Source organism: Capricornis sumatraensis, chromosome 19 (genome assembly GCF_032405125.1).
Source record: "Capricornis sumatraensis isolate serow.1 chromosome 19, serow.2, whole genome shotgun sequence".
Lineage (NCBI taxonomy): Eukaryota > Metazoa > Chordata > Mammalia > Artiodactyla > Bovidae > Capricornis > Capricornis sumatraensis.
Window position 1 is genome coordinate 76447245 of NC_091087.1, and position 7845 is coordinate 76455089.

The 7845-nt window shown below is 54.1% G+C and overlaps 1 pseudogene; it reads right to left on the minus strand.

Annotated features, from left to right (window-relative positions):
* Positions 1–358: 358 nt before the first annotated feature.
* On the minus strand, positions 359–864 carry LOC138095047 (large ribosomal subunit protein uL11-like; annotated as a pseudogene).
* Between the last annotated feature and the right edge of the window lie 6981 nt (positions 865–7845).

The following is a 7845-nucleotide window of genomic DNA, read 5'->3' on the forward strand; positions in this document are numbered from 1 at the left end:
TGGCTTTGTCCATCTTTGGGATTGGAATGAAACCTGACCTTTTCCAGTCCTGTGGCCACTGCTGAGTTTGTCAAATTTGCTGGCATATTGAGTGCCAGCACTTTAAGAGCATCATCTTTTAGGACTTGAAATGCCTCAGCTGGAATTCGGTCACCTCCACTAGCTTTGTGTGTAGTAACGCTTCCTAAGGCCCACTTGCCTTCACACCCCTGGGTGTCTGGCTCCAGAGGCATGATCACACCACTGTGGTTATTCAAGTCATTAAGATCTTTTTGGTACAGTTCTTCTGTGTATTCCTTTTTTTTTTTTTTGGCTGTCAAATAATCCTTTATTTTTCTCTTCCTTTTGCAGCTCTTAACTAGCTGGTCACTCCACCACAGTTGATGTCATCTATGATGTCATGAGGGTGGTGGTCATCAGCATTGCAGCCCACAGATGGGGCACTTCCTAGGATCTTTTTAATGGTGCCAGCGAGTTCTCTGGGCTAGAGCGTTCGTTCTCCAGCTAGAGATCGACGCTGCACCTGCCAGGCAATGTCGACCATCTCATCAAAAGTGATGTTTCCACTACGCTTAATGTTTTTCTGCTTCTTTCTATCTCTTGGTGGCTGCTTGAGGACTTTGATGATCAGGGCAGAAGCAGAAGATACCACCTCAATCCAGGCCTGTCTGTTCTGATCAGGTTCACTGTAATCCTCAGACTCTTGCAATCACCAGTTGCCCTGGTGATGTTGTCACCCACCTTTTTTGGAGACAGACCCAGGGGGCCAATCTTGGGGATCAGGGCAGACATGGCACCAACTTCCCCACTAGCGCACCTCAGGTATCGGACTTTGATCTCACTGGGGTCGAACTTAGGTGGCATGGTGGAGGCGGCTGGTGTCGGAAGAACCCAGATTCGGGATGACAAAGGAAGTTGTACTTTTTGCCTCCTCTGAGCCGAAAGCTCTTCTGTGTATACTTGCCACCTCTTAATATCTTCTGCTTCTGTTAAGTCCATACCTTTTCTGTCCTTTATTGTGCCCGTCCTTGCATGAAACGTTCCCTTGATATCTTCAATTTTCTTGAAGAGATCTCAGGTCTGTCCCATTCTATTGTTTTCCTCTACTTCTTTGCGCTGATCACTGAAGAAGGCCTTGTCTCTCCCTGCTGTTCTCTGGAACTCTCCATTCAGTTGGGTATATCCATCTCTCCCTGGCTTTTCAATGTTCTTCTTTCCTTAGCTATTTGTAAAGGCTCCCCAGACTACCACTTTGCCTTCTAACATTTCTTTTTCTTTGGGATGGTTTTTGTCACTGACTCCTGTACAGTGTTACTAACCTCTTTCCATAGTTCTGCAGGCCCTCTGTCCACCAGATCCAATCCCTTGACTCTATTCCTCACTTCCACTAGATAATCATAAGGGATTTGATTTAGGTCATACCTGAATGGTCTAGTGATTTTCCTTACTTTCTTCAATTTAAGTCTGAATTTTGCAATAAGGGGTTCATGACCTGACCCACAGTCAGCTCCAGGTCTTGTTTTTGCTGGCTGTATAGAGCTTCTCCATGTTCGGCTGCAAACAATAATCAATCTGATTTCGATTTTGATCGTTAGTGATGTCCACGTGTAGAGTCGTCTCTTCTGTTGCTGTAAAAGGGTGTTTGCTATGACCAGGGCGCTCTCTTGGCAAAACTGTCAGGCTTTGCCCTGCTTCATTCTGTACTCCAAGGCCAAACTGGCCTGTTCCTCCAGGTAACTCTTGACTTCCTACTTTCGCTTTTCAGTCCCCTGTAATGTAAGGGACATCTTTTGAGGGTGTTAATTCTAGAAAGTATTGAACGTCTTCATAGAACTGTTCAACTTCAGCTTCTTCAGCATTACTGTTCGGGGCATAGACTTGGATCACTGTGATATTGAACGGTTTGCCTTGGAAACGAACAGAGATCATTCTGTGGTTTTTGAGATTGCATGCAAGTACTGCATTTCAGACTCTTTTGTTGACCATGATGGCTACTCCATTTCTTCTAAGGGATTCTTGCCCACAGTAGTAGATACAATGGTCATCTGAGTTAAATTCACCCATTCCAGTCCATCTTAGTTCGCTGATTCCTAAGATGTCAGTGTTCATTCTTGCCATCTCCTCCTTGACCACGTCCAGTTTATCTTGATTCATGGACCTGACATTCCAGGTTCCTGTGCGACACTGTTATTACAGCATTGGACTTTAAGTCTCACTACCAGACACATCCACGGCTGAGCGTCGTTTCTGCTGGGGCCAGCCTCTTCCTTCCCTCTGGAGCTGTTTCTCCACTCTTCTCCAGGAGCGTATTGGGCACCTGCTGCCTTGGGGAGCTCATCTTTCAGCGTCCTATCTGTTTGCCTTTTCATACTGTTCATGGGGTTCTCCAGGCAGGAATGCCAGGATGACTTGCCATCCCCTCCTCCAGTGGGCCATGTTTTATCAGAACTCTGCACTGGGACTATGGGCGACCCTGCTCGGCATGGCTCATAGCTACACTGAGTTATGCAAGCCTCTTTGCCTCAACAAGGCTATGGTCCATGAAGAGAGCGCTGAAAATATCAAATCCCAAATCCCTTGTAACTGCACACATCTTGGAAGATTTAATCCAATCCACAATATACTCTTCCCTCCCTCACTAGGACTTGCAGACACCAACCCACACACCCCCAGGCTCCTGACAGTATAAATGACGAATCTGGCAGACCTTTTGATGTGTAAACCCTCTTTTCCCAAATTAGGCTGTGCTTAACCTCCTTGGACATGCTGGGATCTGACTCTAATTGTAGGTTTGGGGCAGTGAGGGGCGGTGGAAGTGGAGCGCGGTGGAAACCGGCACCTGCTTGCAAAGTAACCACATCAGAAGAGGCCACTGCTGGGCCCGCAGAGGAGACGGGACCAGATCCGCGGGAGGGGGAGGGGCCGCGCCCGCTCAGCGCGGCCACTGGCTACTGTGGGATTCTGGCGTCTAGATCTGCCCCAAATCCGGCGTCCAACTCTGTCCCCATCAGAGTCCTGCCCTTCACGGGGACCTGCGGAGGGAGGTTAGCTCAGTCTGTCTTGGGGTTTTGAACCCTCTGGATCTTGCTGGGGCTGCCTTGGGAGTACATCCGCTCTGCAGACTTGGGGGAGCAGAGATCCTTCAGCGATGGAAGGAACACTCTTGTTCTCTGACCTGCCTTGAGCGCGGGATTCAGGCCGCCCCCCTCCTCCCCACTCCCTCCTCCCCCTCCTCCCCTCCCCCTTCCCCCTCCCCCCTCCCCCTTCCCCCCTCCCCACACCCGCCCATTATGTCGCTTTATTTCCTTAGACGCTGGTGCAGCTCCTCCAGCGGCCCCACCCACTGTCCTGAGCTCCCCCCGCTCCATCCACCCCCATCACTGGTTGTGCAAGTAACTGTTGCCCAGAGTGCACCACGCACTGGTGCTGCTCAGCCGCTCAGTCGTGTCCAGCTCTCTGTGACCCTGTGGACTGCAGCACACCAGGCTTCCCTGTCCTTCACCATCTCCCAGAGTTTGCTCAAATTCACGTCCGTTGAGTCAGCGATGCCATCCAACCATCTCTTCCTCTGTCGTCCCCTTCTTCTCTTGCCTTCAGTCTTTCCCAGCATCAGGGTCTTTTCCAATGAGTCAGTTCTGCATCAGGTTGCCAAAGTATTGGGGCTTCAGCTTCAGCATCAGTCCTTCCAGTGAACATTCAGGGTGGATCTCCTTGCTTCCAAGGGCCTCTCAAGCGTCTTCTGCAGGACCACAGCTCAAAAGCATCCATTCTTGGGCGCTCAGTCTTCTTCATGGTCCAAATCAAACATTTGTGCACGACCACTGGAAGAACCATAGCTTTGACTATATGGACCTTTGTCAGCAAAGTGATGTCTTTGCTTTTTAATATGCTGTCTAGGTTTTTCATAGCTTTTCTTCCAAGGAGCAGGCATCTTTTAATTTCATGGCTGCAGTCACTGTCTGCAGTGATTTTGGAGCTCAGGAAAATAAAATCTGTCACTGTTTCCATTTTTTCCTTTTGTATTTGCCATGAAGTGACAGGACCATGACCTTAGTTTTTCGAATGTTGAGTTTTAAGGCAGCTTTTTCACTCTCCTCTTTCACACTCATCAAAAAGCTCTTTAGTTCCTCTTCACTTTCGGCCATCAGAGTGGTATCGCCTGCGTATCTGAGGTTGCTGTTTCTCCAGTTACCGTGGCTCCAAATGTCCCACAGTCCCATCACTGGATCCTCACAGCCTCCAACCTGCCAGGGCGTGTGAACTATCTGCCACGTCCCCCTGGGAGGCCTGTGGTCTGCAGCGGCCGTGGGTGCCCGCACGGTGGGAGACAGGATTCGGCTATGGAAAACAAGCAGGAGTCCAGGTTGACCACAGGCGCTCCGAGGCTTCTGCAGGACGGAGGGGAATATGATCTGTGTCTCGCTGATGGGATCCCAGGTTGCAACTAGTTCTGGCCAGAAAGAAGCATCTGCAGGCCGGGTTAGGTGCCCGAGGAGGCCAGGCAGCTCCGCCCAGACCTGCAGAAGAGGTGCCGGCTGGTCCCGCTGCCCAGCCTGCCACTGACCCTGAGCCCCAGAGCAGCTGCGGTTTTGAGAAGCCGCGCTCCAGGGTGGTCTGCTGCACACCCACCTCTCAGGGGGGTTGCTGCCCCTGCTGTGGCTGAGAGGCTGAGGGAACCAGAAGCCGTGGCCCCGCATTCGTCCCAGACCTCACTGAGGACGGTGGCCTGTGGCAGGACATCCCCCTGGTGGTCCGGCTGGGCTCACCAGCAGACAGATGAAATAGCAGCAGCAGGTCACCTGGCTTTTCCCTCAGCTCTCTCCCAGGGGGCAGTCACCGGAGGTTCCACGGAGCCCACTGGGGCTTCTTATCTGACCCACATCCTTGTCCAGCCTCGACCAGACTGAACCCACACTGTCATTTCCACCAGGTTGACTTGTGGGTCACATTATTTGCAGGACTCCCCAAGCCCCTCAAACTCAGAAGTCACAAAGAGAAACACTGACAAGACTCAACTGCACGTGAATTTAAACCTGATCATTGGCTGTGTGGCTCAGGAAACCCAAGCAGGGGCTCTGTCTCAGCCTAGAGGGGTGGGATGGGGCAGGAGATGGGAGAGAGTTCAAAAGGGAGGGGAAATATGTATATCTACAGCTGATTCGTGTTGAGGGTTGACAGAAAACAACAGAATTATGTAAAGCAGTTATCCTTCAATAAAAAATTAATTAATTAAAAAAACTTCTGATCAGCACAGGAAGCACAGACTGGGAAAGACTTTCTGCAACACAGTTCCCTGGCGGTGGACAGGTTGGACCACGTGGTTTAAAGGTCCTATTTGGCAGAAGAGACCACAGTTGCCCCCGAACTGGGGAAAAAAACAACAACAAAAAACTTGCAACCTACATAATGGAAAAACTGACAGATATAACCATGTAGAAATTAAAAATATCTCAGAGCAAAAGATACCATAGGCAAACATAGCTGGTCCAAGCTTCTTCTCCAGCTCAGGGTACAAATAAGTTCACATATTTCTGTTCTTCGTGGCACCCCACCTGCTCACACGGCCGGGATGCTTTCCATGGCAGCTCAGCCCCCCATTACCTCAGGCGTGTTTGCTTTTGACACCAGTGCACCCCTGCCCTGGCGACACACCACCCCGGGGGGCACCTGTGTGCAGCTGGTTCCCATGGAGCACAGGGGCTCGGGTCACTGGGGTGCCATCGATGCGTTCCCACCCGGGATGCTGCCCACATCAGGCCTGGCGTGAACTCTAGGATGCCAACCAGAGGCTGCTTCCTCCTAAGCAAGTGGCGTGGGGGCTCTGTCCACATCGCTAACACAGAGAGGCGTCGGACGTTAAAAATAATCATAAAGTGCGTGGCGAAGCTGAAAAGCCAGGGGGCTGGGGTGAGAGAGGACGGGGAGGTGCTGACCCCTCGGGGGCAGGGCAGTGGCACCCAACGCGTCCGGGAGGTGCCGGGGCTGCGGTGACCCCCATAGCCGACCCTGAGGGTCTGCCCCTCTGGAGGGTTGGGGGGAAGGCAGAGGTGCGCGGGGTCCTCGCCGGCACAGCACGACGTCCCTGGGGCGCTGCCTGCTCTGGGGTGTCCTTCGGGTGCAGACGGCGGGCCCGGGGGCTTGGGACACCCGGTCAGTACGGCAGTGGCCATAGGCCCTTGGGCACTTCTGCAGCCGCCCGGCACTTCCAGGAGCGAAAACTGCACCCTCAGCCCAGCCCTCCCACGAGCTGGGCCCGGGCTACAGGAGTCGCTTCTGTGAAGTGGCGAGGCCTGGAGTACGCAGAACACTGTGAAGCATTTGCAAACAGTGGGCTCTGGGCCAGACCTCACCCGGGGCAGAGGACTGAGTCCAGCCCAGAAAGGTGCCCATGGCGCCGGGTACAGGAGAGGCCAAGGCGGGTCTTCACTCTACGTTCACTCCCCGCTGGCATCTCTCATCCACACGGAGATACTCTGGCACCATGCTGGCTGCCAGGGGCTCCAGCTTCTGTCTCATCACCATGCAGAGCTGCCTCGCCCGGCAGTAGCCTCTGACCAGGAGCCTACCGTTGACCCACGTGACTGACTGGCATGTGTCTTCCTTCTTGGCGACCACCCTGGGCAGCTGTCCCCAAGCGCCGGGCTCTGAGCCCAGTCCCGGGTCTGGGGGACAGGGAGCTGGGGCCGGGAGGAGTAGCGGCTCCCCACCTTTGCAAACCACTACCCGGAAGAGGCCCTCCCGAGGCAGTCGCAACGGCAGGGCACAGCCCGCAGCCCCCGCACTGCCAACGCCCGCCGGGAGCCCGGGGTCCCCAAGACCAGCTTCCATGTGAGCACTCACCAGAACTCACCGAGGGCGCTTGTGCTCCCAGCGGTGGTTGCGACCCCGACAGGGTGCAGATGAAAGCCTCAAGGCGGGAGGGCCTGGGCAGGGCTCAGGAGGGCTGGGCACCAGCCTCCAGACGTCGTCCCACCCTGGAGTCCTAATGTGTGACCTCCCCGTGGGGTGTTGCCACTTGGGGTCCAGGGTCCTCATTGGAGCGCCGCAGCCGACCACCTCTCTGGGGGGCAGGCTGACCCGTGGCCCACTCTATGTCACATTGACCTACAGGCCCCCAGACACTAGAGACCCTTCTACCAGGCAGGACACCCGAGAGGCCTAGAGATCACCTCTCAGGGGCTGAGGGCAACGTGGCCTCTAAAGTCCAGGCCTTCCAAGCAGAAGAAGAGCCCAGCCTGCACAGGCGGGGAGGGGCTCTTCCCAGGACCAGCCGGCCTAGGGGGCCAGGAGCTCAGGGCCATCAGACGTGTTTGAGCCCACCTCATGCCCCCACCCCATCCTCTGCGGCAACGCTGACCATCACAGAAACCCCCTGCAAAGGCGCTGAACTCAGCCTGGCTTTGAACTAAGTCAACGGTGAGCCTTTGACAAGTGTTTTAGCGCTATCGTAGAAGCTGACCACATCATAAGCAAAGAAATAAAGCCCAAGCTCTCACTGACCATGGCTAACCACTCCCCACCCGCACCCTGGGCAGGTATAAGCAGCCAGCCCACCCTCGGTTCCAGCACCACAGGGGACATCCGGGCTCCTGACAGCACAGCTTGGCAAGTCTTCCCACCCCCAGTGGAGTCCATCTCCCACTTCCGGAATCCAGGGGCTGGACCTCAGGGCTTCCTGGGTCCAACAGGAAGTGCCACATGCTAATTCCATGCCTTGCCCTCGAGACACTTTGGGAAAGGGCGAGACTTACACGCTGAAGATTACAAACGCTGCTGGAAGAGATGAAGGCTCTAAAGGAGCAGACATCACTGTTCACGGACTGAGCGACTCAGCACCTCTGTGAT